Source organism: Scyliorhinus canicula, chromosome 9, assembly GCF_902713615.1.
Source record: "Scyliorhinus canicula chromosome 9, sScyCan1.1, whole genome shotgun sequence".
Lineage (NCBI taxonomy): Eukaryota > Metazoa > Chordata > Chondrichthyes > Carcharhiniformes > Scyliorhinidae > Scyliorhinus > Scyliorhinus canicula.
Window position 1 is genome coordinate 21,138,069 of NC_052154.1, and position 18,494 is coordinate 21,156,562.

Sequence of the window (18,494 nt, forward strand, 5' to 3'; positions counted from 1 at the left end):
TTAGATGTGTAGCGTGTGCGAGAGCCTGATAAGCTGGAAGCTCACATGATTTTTGCCATATATGGCAATCAGTCCCAAGACCTTACAGGGCAGGTAGGTGGCTACAAGTGAAATCAGGCGACACCGCAGAACTAACCACAGACTGCTGAAGCAGGAATGAATGAAGCAGAGATGTATGTCACTTCTATTGTCTGACACAAAACACTTGCCAAAATCTTTATTCCTAATAAGGTAAAAGTCACTTTGGTTCTATGCAAATCCAGAATGCAAGTTTGGTGCAAGACAATAGGTTCCGTGTATGAAATTTAGACTTGACGCTCTTTATCAGGATAATGTCTTTGTCAAATAACATGCATAAGGTACCGCAAGGTCTTGCTTATGGTTTACTGCAACTGGCAATGAAAACAGAACCCTTGCTGTTTTAAATTCTTGTTTGGATTTTTTGATACATTGTGCTTGGAGCGGTGCAGCGCATCAAGGTTGATGAACCAATGTGACACCATAGGAACATATTTGCAAACTTGATACTTGGAAAGATGAACTTAAAAAAAAAATCAGCTCAAGCTTGCCAAACTTGAACATCCCAAACATTGATCATAAGAAATTAACCATACATTAAGTAGTAGATAAACCTGTGAGAGCACCGCAGGACAGCAGAGGATGACTGTAGCAAAGGAGCCAAGACGCAGATAATGAAATCGCAGAATCTGTACAGTGCAGAAGGAGGCCGTTCGGTCCATTGAGTCTGCACTGGCTCGCTGAAAGAGCCTTCTACCTAATCCCACTCCCTGCCTTAGCCCCGTAACCTTGCACGTTCTTCGTTCGCATTGGACAGATGAACACGTGAAAGGAGAAAGACTTGCATTTATATAGCGCCTTTCATTTGTGACTGTAGGACTTCCACAACGTAGTTTTTGAAGTGCAGTTACTGTTGTAATGTTGGAAACGTAGCAGCTAAAATGCGTACAGCAAGCCCGACAAACAGCAGCGCGACAATCTGTTTTTCTGATGTTGATTGAGGGATAAACATTTGCCAGGACACAAGGGATAACTCAGCTGCGCTTCTTGGAATGGCGTTATCTTTTACCCCCACCTGAGAGGGCAGACAGTTTGGTGTCTCATCCGAGAGACAGACGAGACAACAATGCAGCACTCCCTCAGTACTGTACTCGGGTGAGCCATGCCAGCACCGTCAGCGTGAAAGAGCCACCAACAGAGCCAAGGTTGACACTAATATGTTGTTCCTTTAAATTGATGAGTTGTTTTATTTTTTTAAATTTCAGTCGGAATCAGCAAAGTAACATGACCTTGAACAGTGCCATTCAAGTTCACCCAGGGTTTTCAGCACTCCAAGATCACCTTGGAATTCTCCAGGCATTAAAACTTCTAAAACATTGAAACCAGGGAGAAAAGAAATGAAAGGAATGTCAATTTGAAAAACAAAATGTCTTTGAACAATTTTTAGAAAGTTATTGAAGCTGGGGAAAGAAAGGCTGTGAAGAGGCAGACTTTTGCCACCCACATGGGTGGGCTTCGAGGCAGGGGGTTGTTGATAAAATAGCAAGGAGCCAATTCGGGATTGGCTCCCCGACATAGTCTCACTGGTGCCGTATTTTCCCAATGGTGGCCTGGAATGCGGATTGGCTGCCCAATCCTAGGAGGTGGCAAGCTGACTTGCATAACTAAAGGACCTATTAAGGGTAACTTTACAGAGCCTGCTGCCGTTATTTGGTTGAAGGCCCACCCCCCGCCCCCCCCCCCCCCCCCCCCCCCCGTCCCCGTCCCCCATGTGGTCTTTTAGGAGGATGCCTGTGGTAACATTGTCAAAGGCTAGACCCATTGCCCATATTTCAACCACAGAATCCTGAAGCCCACAGTAAAATTCAGGCCAAAGAGTCAATTCTCTTTCCAGTTGGCATGGCAGGTGACCACTGGAACAATGTAGGGCATGGGGTGGTCCGGGGTAATGTGACTAAACTTCCTGGCATAAATCCAACCAGATGTAGCAACCCTAACTTCAACAAACCTACAGGAACACAATGGCTAGCACTGTTGCTTCACAGCGCCAGGGACCCCGGTTTGGGTCTCTGTGCGGAGTCTGCATATTCTCCCTGTGTCTGCGTGGGTTTCTTCCGGGTGCCCCGGTTTCCTCCCACAAGTCCCGAAAGGCGTGCTGTTCAGTGAATTGGACATTCTGAATTCTCCCTCTGTGTGCCCGAACAGGCGCCGGAATGTGGCGATTAGGAGATTTTCACAGTAACTTCATTGCAGTGTTAATGTAAGCCTACTTGTGACACTAATAAAGATTATTATTATTATAAGCCTGGGATTATCCGGCCCTGACGTGGTGGGACCCGCTGCAGGAGATCCAGAGGCCCAAACAAAAGTCCATTGAATTTTGGCAGGACTGGATAATCCCGGTGATGCGCAGGGAAGGGAAATTCCATCATTTGAAGCAGACCTCATACCTCAACTCACTCACACTATTGCACGCGCACACCAAGTTTAAATACAGAGGAAGTTAAAAAACAAATTGCAGTTTGGGATTATTTCAACCTCTTTTACTGCAGACCTGTAGTTTTTTCGATGAATTGATGCTTTGGTCAGAGTGAAGGGCTTGAAAAGCAGAGAATTCTCAGTAAGCCGTGAGGCTTATTATAGTTTAATTTCCAGGAGGCTAGTTCGCAGGTGAACTTGAAGTTGGAACAGTTGAGGAGAGTCTTTCTCCCACTTTTAAGCCGCAGCTGTTTAAGCAGTTTTGGCTGCTGAATTGCCTCCAGTTAGTTTGATGGTTTTCTTATGCCCCATCTTTCTCTGCAGAGCTTATTTTTGCTGTTTTAACAACAGGCAAAAAACATGGCTGACTCACCCACGTGACTTGTTGCAAGTCCAAAACCCTTTTCCATGTAAGGTGGGTGGTCAGATCGATAAACATCCCGTGTTTGACATTTGACACGTTGCAATTTACCCAGTCTGGGTTTGGATGAGGGTCCACCATAATACAATCGGAGGTTGACCCCACATTCCTCTAATACACATTCAATTTTGGTGTGTCGTTTGTCCATGGTGAGCCAGAAAGATGAGTCAGCTGGAATGCTATAGTCCTTTTATTGTTCCATCCTTAAACAAAGGGATGTGTGAATTTCCAGGACAGATGTGAATATCCATATTTAATTCGGCATTTGCTGGAGTTTCAGGTCTGTCTGGAGCTGATAGTGCCAAAGGTCACATGATTTTCAGTGAGCCATTTCAACAGTCTGTTTTTGTTCAATACTGTAAAGTGTTACCAGGGGTTTTATAACATACTGGAACATGACAATAGGCAACAGCCTGGACTGCAGTTTCTGATGTTTGCTATGGTCTTGTAACAGTTTAACGTGGCAGTAGTTTATCCTTCAAAGGCTAGTTTTTGAGCCCCTTTTCTTAACCATTTGAGGGGAATCAGCAAACATTCTGCTCACTATTTTTCCTCTCTTCGTGAACCTTTCGCAATATTTCTTCCTTTCAGTCATACTGCCATGCAATGGTACTCCCAGGATGCCTATTTGATTTTGTATCACACTTTCTGGGAACTCAGCTACTTTTCTCTGGCTGTCTCTGATGACTGCACTGTTAGGAACGGTAACCCAATCTGTGGTGAGTCACAGTGTGAGCCCACATCCTACTATCTTGTGTGGTGCACTGACACGCTAGATGATGTCACCATAGTGTTACTGCAGTCTTGATGGATGAACTGATTGATGCATTTACAAACTGATAGCAGACCTAATTATAAGGTTCTTTTAGTCAGCATGCAGGTTCTCAAAGATATACTATGTCCTTTGTGGTAAGGGAGCCTTTTATAATGTGTATTATGTTGACATTTCAGATATATCCAAAATGTATAAGGAAGGGAACAGCTTTAGTACCACCTTAAATTATATGTCTTGATCTCAAATAAGCATTTTGACTGTGGATGTTATGTTTTACATCACTGAATGTGGACATGTGCACCTGGCTGAGTGATTAATCACTGATGGTCAGTGCAGTAAAGGCAAACATTTACTGCAAATATTAGGGGGATGAGCTTTAATGAGATAAACTACTTTGATTTGGATTTAACAGGTTCCTTAAGCAACGCCTTCCAAATCCACGGCCACTACCATCTGAAGGACAAGAGCAACACATACCTGGGACCCACCACCTGGAGGTTCCCCTCCAAGTCACTCACCATCCTGACGTGGAAATATATCGGCGCTCCTTCACTGTTGCTGGGGCAAAATCCTGGAACTTCCTGCCTAACAGCACTGTGGGTGTACCTACACCTCAGCGACTGCAGTAGGTCAAGAAAGCAACTCACCACCACCTTCTGAAGGGCAACTAGGGCTGGGCAATAAATGCTGGCCCAACCAGCGACGCCCACATCCCGTAAATGAATAAATAAAAACACTCTCTCATTCATTAATGATTCCACCTGGGTGAGCACGGTAGCATGGTGGTTAGCGTAAATGCTTCACAGCTCCAGGGTCCCAGGTTCGGTTCCCGGCTGGGTCACTGTCTGTGCGGAGTCTGCACGTCCTCCCCCTGTGTGCGTGGGTTTCCTCCGGGTGCTCCGGTTTCCTCCCACAGTCCAAAGATGTGCGGGTTAGGTGATTGGCCATGCTAACTTGCCCGTAGTAGGGTGATCATTGCTCGGCACAGCATCGAGGACCGAAGGGCCTGTTCTGTGCTGTACTGTTCTAAGTTCTATATCTCCACATCAGGATTACAGCATGTGTTTAGACATTGAAAAATGATCACTAGCATTGCTGTTGCTTTTCCTGGAGGGTAATAATGAAAGAAGAGATAATGCTAGCCCATAATTAAAACAAGCGCTAATTTCATAAAACTGCACTCCCAGCTTCACCTCACGTGATAGAAGCAGCAATTAGAAATAGGATTATAATCCTAGCTGCAGAAAACCATTGTCTCACACTTCAGAAGGCAGCCACCATAACCTTGTGTGCAGATTGTGCAATCTTGCCCCCCATGGCAGCAAAATAGGTGACATGGTGGTTAGCAGTACTGCCTCACAACACCAGGGACCCGAATTCAATTACGGCCTGGGGCGATTGTATGGAATTCGCACATTCTGAAAATGAAAATGAAAATCGCTTATTGTCACGAGTAGGCTTCAATTAAGTTACTGTGAAAAGCCCCTAGTCGCCACATTCCGGCGCCTGTTCAGGGAGGCTGGTACGGGAATTGAACCGTGCTGCTGGCCTGCCTTGGTCTGCTTTAAAAGCCAGCGATTTAGCCCAGTGTGCTAAACCAGCCCCTAAACCAACCCGTGTCTATGTGGGTTTCCTCCGGGTGCTCCGGTTTCACAGTCCAAATATGTGCAGGTTAGATAGATTGCCCATGCTAAATTGTCCCTTAGTTGCGGGGATAGGGTGGGGTTAGGGGAAAGGGGTGGGGGGGGGGGGTGTGGGGGATGGGCCTAGGTAGGGTGCTCTTTCGGAAGGATGGTGGAGTCTCGAGGGGTGAATGGCCTCATTCTGGTTTTGATGGAAAATGGCTCCTCAAAGGCACCTATTTCTAATGGGGTTGTGGTGGAGCGAGTGAGAGTTGGCTGTCATGAATGCTATGATAGCCTGACTTTCATAGTTCTCTATAAAGCAAGGAGAGCACCTTATACTTATATGGCCCAGGCACTTCACAAGGGGCATATAGGATCAAACTGGAGTTGGGAAGAAGTTTTCGGGAGATTGCCGAATGTACAATCCAGAAAAAGAGAGAAAGGTGAAGGAAAATCAAGGAGAAAAGTCAGGGAAAATTGAACGTGAGAGACTGAAGCAGATCTGAATGATGCAAGACCTATGCTTCGAGCATACACTTTTATTGCCATAAAAGGCCTGCTATTGCCTCACTTACCAATAAGAAGAGGAGGCTTGATTAGCATAAATGGGCACAATAGTTACTCACTGATTAGCAGCTACCTCTAGTGGCCTCAGCTAGAAAAATATTTGATAGTACCTATTTCAGGTAAACAACCCACCAGCTCAGTGTGTTGAATCTTAAAAGGAATTCTGTCTTTAGCTTCTGACTGAAGAACAACTGAACGTCATTTTTAACACAGAGAAGTTACACACAAGACACATGAAGACATATTTTATCGGGTACACAGAGGGAGAATTCAGTAAGTCCAATTCATCTATCAGCAAGTCTTTCAGGAAATGTGGGAGGAACCGGAGCACCCAGAGGAAACCCACCCAGACACGGGGAGAACGTGCAGACTCCACACACTGTAACCCAGCGGAGAATCGAACCTCGGACCCTGGAGCTGTGAAGCAACAGTATTAACCAAGGAGCATGGAGGACGGCAGTTCCAATATGGCACAAAGTGATTAGCAATGTGATTAACACTTCTGCCTCACAGCGTTAGGGACCTGGGTTCGATACCGAGCTTGGGTGACTGCCTGTGTGGAGTTTGCGCTTTCTCCATGTGTCTGCGTGGCTTTCCTCCCACAGTCCAAAGATGTGCAGGTTAGGTGCATTGGCCATACTAAATTGCCCCTTAGTGTGCCCAAAGCTGCCTGGGGTTACGGGGATATGGCGGGTGTTTCTCCTCCTCCAGCACATCGCCCTGCTGCTGTGCCAGGCTGTGGACAGCACAGCAGACTATCACAAAGCGGGCACCCCTCTGGGGGGAGTACTGCAGAGCACCACCAGAGCGGTCGAGGCATCGCAACTGCATTTTCAGCAATCTGATGCACTGCTCAATGACAGCCCAGGTGGCCACATCGGCTCTGCGCATCGGTCTGCGGCTTCCATACTGACGTCATTAGCAAGGATCTCAGTGGGTATCACTTATCTCCCAAGAGCCAACCGGTCACCCTCAAAGACACTAGGAATCTCTGACTGCCCCAGGATGCAGCAGCCGCGCACACTCCTGGGGAAGCATGCACACACGAGCATGACCTTGAGGTGGGTGGTCGCACACAGGTTGAACATTCAGGGAGCGGAGTCTCTTCCTATTAATGAAAGATGCTCCCAGAGCCCCCAGTGTGGGCAAGGTGACATGTGTATCAACTACTCCTCCTGGACCTGGGGCATCCCAGCGATGGCGGAGAATCCTGCTGCCGGGGTATCTTGTTGGGCCTGGCCCAGGTTAAATTTTATCTAGTTCACTGCCCGGGCAAACAGGGCATCCGTGACTTGTGGGCTGTTGTCTGGGAGATGCCACACAAGTCCCCGCTCGAGCCCTGGAATGATCCCGAGGTTCAGGGCTGCGGTGACCTTGATGGCCACCAGGAGCAGGGATCCTCTTCCTCCATGTGGTGCCAAGTCTGCAAGGACATGGCAAAGGTGCCGCACAGTCTCCTTGTTGAGGCGGAGCTTCTTTTAAAAAATTACTTTGATATTAAAACGTCTTTTTTTTAATTGGATGGGGTTCTGACACGAGGGTATTCGGTGGGACAGACAGGCAGCATCTGGAGCTGCCTCCGTTATGGGCATACAAAATCCAGGAGGCAGACGAGCATGCAGGCGCGGGACCACTCCGGCCCTCCATCCCCCCCCCCCTCCCCCAGCCCAGGGGTGACCACCCTCCACTGATGGTGGCCCACCCAATCCGACCAAGCCCGTTCCACCCGGGGGCTCCACCACCCCCGCTGCGCACTGGCAGCTGCCCCAGTGCTGTCGGGTTGGTTGCCGGGTTTCGAAGATCGCTACCCACCTCCTCCAATCCCCACAGCAGCCATTATGCTGGCTTCACATTTTTAAATAGGTGTACTGAATGGCGCTCGCTGGGGAGGCGGTTAGATCACGGGTGACTGTTCGATAGGGGGTCCTTTCCGTTAATGGTTTACAGATTGAACTTAATTGGTGATGGTTTCTTGCCACGCCACAGTGGGATCCGGATCTCGGCAACGGGAGCATACCGGTTGGATCAGAAAGCAATCGGCGCCTGGCGTGGTTCCCGATTTCGGCCTCACCTGCAATCTAACTGGCCTGCCCAGTGTGACATGGCCGGTATTTTACGTGGTATGTCTCAGTGGAAGCTTGTACTGAGCTACGGGGTTCTAGCTTGTTGCTATGGAAGCCCAAGTTGGCGCAACCAGGTTCAGTCAGCTGTCATCAGGGTTGCTGGTCTGAATTTGCAGAGGGAAGCAGGACAGCACTCCAGCAATCTGGCCCCATGTTACTTGGGTTGCAGAGCTGCCATCCCAGACAGGTGGCTGTGTCTCTGACGAACATGAACTTGCTGTCCTCTCTCAGCATACAGCATTAATTCTCCTAGTCAGTCAGTCTGGAGCTCTGCTTGATGGTTCTCAACCAGTTGCCCCATGCTGCCACCCATGCCATGATGGCGCAGTCTGATTCTGGGGCGCTGAAGACCCAGAGTTGCTCAAGGCATTCTGCAAGGCCACCTGTGATTTCTCCACTGAAAGCTAACACCTTCCACCATCCATGCTGCAGCCATCGGCTTGGCACAGGACAGGAGCTCGAGGCCAGGCCAAGGCACCCACACGATAATTGCATTCACCTGAGGAAGGAGGCAGGGCCGGCCCAAGGTACCGGCAACTCGGGCAGTTGCCCGGGGCGCCATGTGCTAGGGGGCACCAGAGACTCGGGTCCCTCGCATGCGCAGTTGGGCCGGTGCCAACCAGCGCTTGCGCGGTGGCCGCCCTCCCCCAGGGCGGCCCATCCGCCCCCGCCCCCCCCTCCGGCCGCCGCCTCCCGTCGCCCCTCCGTCTGCCCCCTCCCCGGCCCCGCCACCGGCCCCCTCTGCCCCGCCCCCCCCACGGCCCACAACCCCTCGGCCTCGGCCCCGCCCCCCCTCGGCCTCGGCCCCCCCCCCTCGGCCCGCTCAGCCTCGGGCCCGCCCCCCCCTCGGCCCCCCCCTCGCCCCCCCTCCCCCCCCCTCGCCCCCCCCCCCCCTCGCCCCCCGCCCCCCTCGCGCCCCCCCCCCCCCCCCAAGGGCGCCGAAGTTCAGCTTACCCGGGGCGCCAGCAACCCTAGGGCCGGCGCTGGAAGGAGGTGCGCTCCGAAAGCTAGTCATTCAAAACAAACCTGTTGGACTTTAACCTGGTGTTGTAAGACTTCTTACTATTTAAAGGACAGTGAATCTGTGCAATCTAAAATGGCAGGTTGTGTACTAGATCAGCTTTAGACATTGACTGATGCTATACCTGCCAACACTAAATGCTTTCAGTGCACATAAGGCATGCTTACACTATGGCCCTCCAAGCATCGCTATTGGCCGGAACTATGCTGGAATTGGGCAAAAGCGGGCCAGCCGCAATCTTTATCACCTCCAGGTTTATGTAGAGCCAAAATAAACAGCACAACAACAGAACCATGTTTTGTGGCCCTTATCTTCTCCCCTTTCTTCCAGTGTCTTTTCACAATGGTCCACCCCCATGGGGGTTACCAACTTCTTGTTTGCTCGGGCAGCACGGTAGCATAGTGGTTACCACAAATGCTTCACAGTTCCAGGGTCCCGGGTTCGATTCCCGGCTTGGGTCACTGTCTGTGTGGAGTCTGCACGTTCTCCCCGTGTGTTCCGGTTTCCTCCCACAGTCCAAAGTGTTCAGGTTAGGTGGATTGGACATGCTAAATTGCCCTTAGGGTCCAAATTGCCCTTAGTGTGAGGTGGGGCTACTGGGTTATGGGGATAGGGTGGAGGTATGGGCTTGGGTAGGGTACGCTTTCCAAGAGCCGGTGCAGACTCGATGGGCCGAATGGCCTCCTTCTGCACTGTAAATTCTATAATTCTAAAAAAAAACAGCTAGTCCATCATTCGATGCACCTCATAGGCTATATTGCCTCCAACTCTTTTTCCCTCTTGTTCCGCACAGCAATCTCCAGTGATCCACAGTAACCTACCCTTGGCACAATCCTCATTGTCATTTTGCCTCCCAATATTTGGCAACCTCATTTTGAAGTATGACGCCCGACTCTACTATTTGACCCCACCCGCTTTTATTTATTTTATTTTTTTTTTAAAGTATTTTTATTCAACAAATATTCAACAGTTTTACAATGCAAAGCAACCCCCAACAAACCCTCTCAATAGTCAACGGCAACCAACTCCCGAAAATGCAAGAACAAATCCCAACAATTGTAGAACCCCCCTCAGGGCAAACCTCTCCTTTTCCAGGGTCAGAAACTCCAGCAGCCCCCCAACCAAAAGTGCTGTCTAAACTGCCTCCAAATTTTCAGCGTGGCCACCACTTCCGGACACCACACCGAATACTACCCTGGGGCCATTGGGATTGTCGCTGTTTTCAGCGCCCGCAGTCTCGACCCCCGCACGAGCCCACCTCCGTCCTCACCCACAAAGCTCTCCCCTCCCTGCTCCAGCCCCCCACCATCTCTGCATTTGCTGCCCAATAATAATACAACAAATATGGGACGCCTAACCCACCCGGCCTGCCGTCCCCTCTATAGTGTCCCCCCCTCCTAATCCTGGCCACCTCCCTTCCCGCCTTTGTGTGCCCTTCTGGAATTGAGACCTGGAAAAGGCAGAATTTCTTCCAATTTGAAACTAAAGTCAGTGGGTGGAATTTTCTGTTTTTTGTTTCTCCAAAGTATCAACTCGGGCGGGAAAAGCAGCGTGTAGCGAGCATTTCTGGCTTTTCCCGCCGGATTTGTAAACCCTTTGAGGAGAAAAAAAACAAGAGGAGGGTCCCACACAACATCATGCCAGTGCCGGCCTTGCCAGCAGCTTAGACTCCTGAGAGATGTTAAAATTAAAAAAAAAAAAACAATCGCCCCATGGACATGGAACCAGAGCCCGCATCCCTTCCCACCCCACCCATGGACAAGCAAGGAAGGACGCTTCATCCATTATAAGGTCACTAATGACTTAACAACCAGCCTTCACTGTGATCTGTGCCAGCAACAACATTTTGCAACTTGTCCGTCAGGATTTGTGTTTATTGAGAGCCAGCTGGTCTCCATCATTTTCCTCCGTCCAGTGAAAACGCCTCATTTCCCCATATTCTGGCCAAGTGTTAACAACATTCTGCGGCTTTTCTTCACATTTGACAAATAGGCGAGTTGGACCCACAGGCAGCCCTGGGACGTGAACCTTTGACACTGCTGAAGAGGAACTAAGTGCTGCAATCAACTAAAGCTGCTGAGCCATCCATTTCCTAATTCCTTGAATAATTTGTTTCTTACATTTAGTTTCCAGAAAACTCAGGGAATGGAGTTGTTGGGCAAAGTTACATTGATGTTCTACTCCTTCAGCCAACCTAGAAGCTATTCAATTGGTTTCACATGTGGACAATGAATATAATCAACTTCTCTGCTTTTTCTCTTTGATTTGATGAAATTATTTAAAATGTTCTGTCCTGATTAAATTAAGTATTGAAATAATATGCAGCAGTACATCTTGTTCTTTGAATAAAGCAAAGATTCAGAATTAAATCGTAATTGCACAAGAGTATAAGAACAGCAGTAAGCTGCTTGCCCCCTGGCCTGTTCTGTCATTCTGTTAAATCATGGATGATCTGTGCAGGTATCCTCCATTTATAGCCCAGTGTTTTTCAAACTTTTTTTCCCAGGACCCATTTTTATCAACCGGCCATCCTTCGAGACCCATGCCGGCCAACATTCGTGACCCACGCTGGGCAACCTTCGTGACCCGCGCCCCAAACGTCGCGACCCACGCCGCCTGCCCGAACTTCGTGACCCACCATTTTGGCTTACCTTTTATGTGCCAGGTGAGCCTGCTTGGTCCTCAATATCTCACTTGCTTGGTCATTAAATGTTACATTTCTGCAAAGGTCTTCAGCTGACGATTTAAGTTCTCGCTGCATCGTTTGAAGAAAGTCAAGAGGTTTGTCCTCGAACCCTTCAAGCTTAATCTTCAAATGCCTTTGAAGTTTTGAGCGTTTTAATCTTTCATTTGCCAATACTTCCCTGCATATAACACATATTGGTTTGGCATTCTGATTTGCATTGGCGCAATTAATAAAGCCATACCTCGGCAGCACAGTGGTTAGCACTGTTGCTTCACAGGTCCAGGGTCCCAGGTTCGATTCCCGGTTTGGGTCACTAACTGTGTGGAGTCTGCATGTTCTCCCCGTCTCTGCGTGGGTTTCCTCTGGGTGCTCCAGTTTCCTCCCACAGGTCCCAAAAGATGTGCTGTTAGATCAGTGGTGGGCAAACTACGGCCCGCGGGCCGCATGCGGCCCGCCAAAGGTCTTTATGCAGCCCACCAAGATCAAGTCATATGAGGCGCCCAGAATCATAACGGGGTGAAGCACCATTTTTGAAAAGTAGAGCAAAAGAGGGCTAAAGGCAGGATGCCGCCGGGGGAAGCGCTGAGGTATATGCCGCATGCTAATTGGTTACAACCGGGACTACTACGACCGTCCTATTGGTCGCACCCAACTATACCCACCAATAAGACAGCCCCGCTCATCTACCCCACTATGCTCGCCCGCACCGTTGACTCTGCTAGGCTCATGACTCGGATGTGCTTCTGGGTTTGTGATTTTGCATTTGCTGTGGACATTATGCAAAAGCTGAATGAGCTAAACACAAAACTACAAGGCAAAGCTGTATTTGCTCATGAATTGTACCTGGAAGTGAAAGCCTTTCAATCGAAACTCAAACTTTTTACCAAGCAGCTGAATGAGCAAAACTTTTTTCATTTTCCTCTGTTGAAAACACGAGCAGTTACACAAGCATTATCGCACAAGTACAGTTCCCAGTTGATGGCTTTAAAAGAGGAATTTATCAGAAGATTTGCTGATTTCAAGGCAATTGAAGGACAGTTCGGTTTGCTCAGCTCACCTTTTGCCTGTGACATTGAAACAGCTACTGAAGAACTGCAGATGGAACTGATTGATTTGCAAGCCGACAACTCTTTAAAGAGGATGTTTGAAAGTTTGAACACTGGTCGAGTTTTATGCATCTCTGCATTCAGAAAAGTTTCAAAATCTGAAAAAATTTGCAAGAAAGATGTTTGTGTTGTTTGCATCAACTTCCATTTGTGAGCAGACTTTCTCTATAATGAAAGTTAACAAGTCAAAGAACAGATCACTTCTCACAGACTCAAATCTTCAGTCAGTGTTAAGGATCAGCACAAGCAAATTGACACCTGATTTTAACAAACTGGTAAATGACTGCAGTCAGATGCATCATTCTCATTGACATTGTTCTGTTACTTACTGAGTTACTTTGTTTTTCAAATAAATGTGTTTCATGTAAAGTTTCTACTTTAAAATATTAATTAATAAAAATTAATTGCTTTTTTTTTCTTTAAAAACCTTTTATTTTGGCTATTTTAAATATTAATTATTTTACTTAATATACTATGCGGCCCTTTAAAATTGTGAATTTCTGAATGTGGCCCTTGCACGGAAAAGTTTGCCCACCCCTGTGTTAGATAATGTCAACATTCTGAATTCTATCTCTGTGTCCGCAAATAGGCGGTAGAATGTGGCAACTTGGAGCTTTTCACAGTACCTTCATTGCAGTGTTAATGTAAACCTACTTGTGACAATAAAGATTATTATAAAAAAGATAAATCATCTTTATACTGCTTTGTTCCCAATTTCAGCTTCTTCTTAATGGGCTGTTCAGCCGAGGCCCTGGAGCTCACATCAGCACTGCTTTGTCCTGCCATGGACTCCCTTGGGAAGCTCTCTCCATCAGATTCAGTTGTGACATCCTCGCTTGTTTGTGCCTCTGGTCCTTTCTTCCTTCTAACAAAACGATCCACCTTCAGTTCTTCACACAGTACTGTTGCTTGCTTCCTGGCAGCGACAAAATGGCAAAATCTCTCCTCCATGAATTTGTGCCCAGAGCACGGGATGTCAGAGTACGGGGCACAAGACCTGCTCTCTGCCGCTGTTTCTGGCAAGAAGACTCCATCAATTGTTAAAAAAATCTGGCCCTGGGATATCGGGCTTGACGTCAAGAGGAGGCGATCTGCCCCGCTAGGCTTCGGGCCTGTGCGCTGCTAGATCCGGCTGAGGGGGCACGCATGCGTGGGAAGGCAATTGTGAAAGTCGTTCACGGCCATTGGCCGCTTCTTCCCACGATGAAGAACGCTGTGACCAATTGCTCCATGACCCTCCCAACACCCGCTGCGGGTCGTGACCCTGAGTTCGAAAATGACTGGAATAGACTGTTTTCATCTGAGCACAGTTTTTAAATAGTACTGCCCCCATTTTGTTTTACACGATTACCATCCAAGCTCATTCTTTTCTGAAAGCAAACCGCCATCTCGCTTGCCGTCTCTCCCAACATTTCCAATCCAGCCAGCTCGCTGCTTTCCTCTCCCGACCCACTCACTCGTCACTCCCCTCCCCTGAACCCTCATTGCTTCTCGCTTGCCACCCCTCTTTTGTGTCCTCTCTGTGAGTGAGGGAGGGGCGAGTAGAAAGGAAGGTTTGGGAGAGAATCAGGGTTCGGGAGGATTGGGGTGCAGCAAGCAGGAGGCTAGAAGTGGCAAGTGGGAGGTACATAAGTTATTAGGAGTTAGTAAGAAGATTTTTTGGTCAGTTAGGTTCAAGGCAGCCAATATGTTTTCAATGTAAAAATTACAGATCAGCAATGTATTAGATGTTTTCCTCTGGGAAAGTGATTTTCATACAGCACACCACATTTTTAAGAGCACATTAGGAGTGCTAAACGAGGAATAACCATATCTCAACTCCACTTTTTCTCCATACCCTTTGAAAGCTTATCTATTGTGGTCAATCTATTGACCTCTGTTTTTAAAATGTCAGTTGACACAGCATCCTCATTCTTTTAAGGGCAAGAGTTTCTGCGAAGAAGTACTTCCTGATTTCAGTCTCAAACAAATATCTACAGTCATTTCCACAGACCTGTTTTTCTGCAGAGACCTGGGAGTCCTTAAAACATGGAAGTCAGGATCTGGAAGGGATAAATATAGAGGGTAGAAAAATAAACCTTTATTTGTGAATTTGTCTCAAAATGTCAAAAGTAGTGAAATATGTGTTGCCAAAAAATCAGGGAGCGGCGCAGTGACACAGTGGTTAGCACTGCTGTTTCACAGCACCCAAGGCCTGGGTCACTGTCTGTGCGGAGCCTGCACGTTCCCCATGTGTCTGTGTGGGTTTCCTCCGGGTGCTCCGGTTTCCTCCCACAGTCCAAAGATGTGCAGGTTAGGTGGATTGGCCACGCTAATATTGCTCAAAAGGTTAGATGCGATTACGGGGAGAGGGGCAGGGGTTGGGCTAGATAGAGTACTCTATCGGAGCAAGGACCACTGCAGACTCAGTGGGCCGAATGGCCTCCTTCTGCACTGTAGGGATTCTATGATTCTATTATTTTGTACACAAGTGTACCTTTATTTAAATTTGATCAATTGGAATAAGACTACTTATGCATCAACTTTGTTTCATAACTTTGATCTCATACCATCGTGACCATGATCTGCACTTCATTGTAGATTTTAGGATAAGATTCACAGTCTTGTTATGATCCCCTTGGAGACTAATAACTTTTTAAAGGGGTATGAATTTCCCAATGACCAATACTTTGGACCACACAACAAGATTTCATGTTTTAAGACTTCCACTTAAAGCAAACAAACTAAAACCAATATTAACTGAACATTACTTAGCTGGCAACTAACATACTAAACTACAGGAAAGGTAGTCCCTATTAACTTATAAACAGAACCAAAAGCTAACACTTCATTAAACACCGTACTCAGCAGAAATGCGGTATTGTGTTTTGAGTGCCAAGCCCCTCCAGGATTGAACAGGGTCTTTTATCCCTGCCCCAACAGGTTGAATCTTCCAGGATCCATTTTTAATAAAGTCTCTCCATTAAACCTCTGAGCTTAAGCGAATGGACTTACAATAGCAAAGCAGCCTCTGGTGGCTCCTTGTTTTTTTATTCCCCACAGACTTCCTTCAAAGAGGGAATAATCTTTTTTATAATCTTTACGGGTATCACAAGTAGTCTTACATTAACACTGCAATGAAGTTACTGTGAAAATCACCTAGTCGCCACACTCCGGTGCCTGTTCGGGTACACTGAGGGAGAGTTCAAAATGTCTAATTCACCTAACAAACACATCTTTCGGGACTTGTGGAAGGAAACCGGAGCGCCCGGAGGAAACCCACGCAGACACGGGGAGAACATGCAGACTCCAAACAGATAGTGACCCAAGCCGGGAATCGAACACGGGTCCCTGGTGCTGTGAAGAAACAGTGCTAACCACTGTGCTACCATGCCACCCATCTTCATCAGCATCCTCACCAGCAAACAAATCTTTTTTCTCCTGCTTTGCATAACAACACCTGTTGTGGGTTGTGGTGAATGTGTAACCACTATAATTCACACTGTACATTACTGTGTCCCTGTGGGCTCCATCTGGGAGCCGTTGTGCGGCTCTGCTCACAGGGGGAGATGAGGAGCATATACAGGGTTCCACCTCCTTCAGGAAGTATAAGTGCTGCGGTCATGTGAGTCCGCCTCCAGTTCAGCACAGTCGCAGGCAGGCTCAGATGTAAACCGATTAAAGCCACAGTTTACTCCAACTCGTGTCTCTGGTTGAATTGATGGTCGCATCAATTTAATCGGCTTAAGAACTACTATGGAATCAGCCCTCAAACCTGACTGACTGGAACTCGATCCACAGGCCGCAGAGGCAAAGGAAATTTTTTGCATTGGCTTCGGTGCTTCAAGGCCTACCTGGCGACGTCGACGACCTCCTCTGTTACAGATGAACAGAAACTAAGTCTTCTCCATGCACGGGTGAGCCATCGTATTTCTACTCAACTTAATGAAGCTGACTTTTACACCAAGGCCCTCGCGATGCTCGACCGCCTGTACGTGCGGCCCATGAACGAAGTCTACACGCGACATATCTTTACAACTCGTCGCCAGCGCCCTGGGGATTCGCTAGATGACTATCTGCGTGACCTCAAAGCCCTAGCACGCGACTGTAACTTCCAGGCCGTGACAGCCTCTCAGCACATGGAACTCGCAGTCCGAGACGTGTACGTTGCTGGGGTCCGATCAAATTATGTGCGGCAGTGTCTTCTTGAGAAAGGGGCCCAGGACCTGGAGGACACAGTAAAACTGGCGACCTCGTTAGAGGTCACTTTCCAAAGCCTAACTGCGTTCCCGGCCGATCACGCGACCCCATCGTGGACCCACGACCAAAGGCTGCCCCAGGCCAGCGCCGCGCGGCCACCCGCCCACCACGGAGGACTATCGTGCTATTTTTGCGGCCAGCCCCAACACCCCCGACAGCAATGCCCGGCCCGCAACTGCAGCAGCTGCGGGCGAAAAGGGCACTTCGCTAAGGTCTGCCTGGCTAAATCCAAAAACTCGGACCCCAACTCGAACACTCGCTCCTCCGACTCTCAGGCTCGCAGACCCCGTAACGTGGCAGCGTGTCTGCCGACTCCTACTCCGCACAACATGTGCAACTCACGGGGGCCGCCATCTTGGCCATCCTCTCCCTCGCGGCCGGCCATGTGCGATCCATGGAGGCCGCCATCTTGGATGCCATCCTCTTCGCCGCCCGCCATGTGCGATCCATGGGGGTGGCCACCTTGGACGTCATCTTCCTGACCGCCGCCATGTGCGATCAACAGGGGCCGCCATCTTGGCCATCACCCACTACCCAACTCGAACAGTCATCGCGGGGCCACTCCAGCATCGTCGACCACGCCACCGTCTACCCTCAACTCAGCGCCATCACCTTGGACCAGTCGCGGCCCAAGCACCTCAAAAGCTCCATGATGGCCGTTCGGATCAATGGCCATGAGACACCGTGCCTCTTCGACTCCGGGAGCACCGAGAGCTTCGTTCACTCGGACCTGGTAAGGCGCTGTTCGCTCCCGGTATTCCCAATGTGGCAAACAATCTCTCTCGCCTCGGGGCCGCACTCAGTCCAAATACAAGGGCGCACCTCAGCGACTCTAACAATACAGGGCGCCAATTATACGAATATCAAATTGGATGTGCTCCCAGACCTCTAAGCCCCGCTCCTCCTAGGACTGGATTTCCAGTGTAACCTCAGGAGCCTCACACTCAGCTTCGGCGGGCCCCTGCCCCCACTCACTATATGCAGCCTTGCAATCCTGAAAGTCGCCTCCCCCTCACTCTTCGCTAACCTCACTGCCAACTGCAAGCCAGTGCATAGCAGGAGGTATAGTTTGCACGACAGGGTGTTCATCAGATCTGAAGTCCGGCGCCTTTTGCATGAAGGAGTCATAGAGGCCAGTAATAACCCCTGGAGAGCTCAGGTGGTGGTCGTCAAAACCGGGGAAAAGTTCCGGATGGTGGTTGATTACAGCCAGACCATTAACCGGTATATGCACCTTGATGCGTGCCCCCTCCCCCAGATTGAGGACATGGTAAACCAGATTGCACAGTACCGCGTGTTCTCCACGGTGGATCTGAAGTCCGCATACCATCAGCTCCCAATCCGCCCGGAGGACCGCCACTGCACGGCGTTCGAGGCAGACGGCTGCCTCTTCCATTTCCTCCGGGTCCCCTTTGGCATCACAAACGGGGTTTCG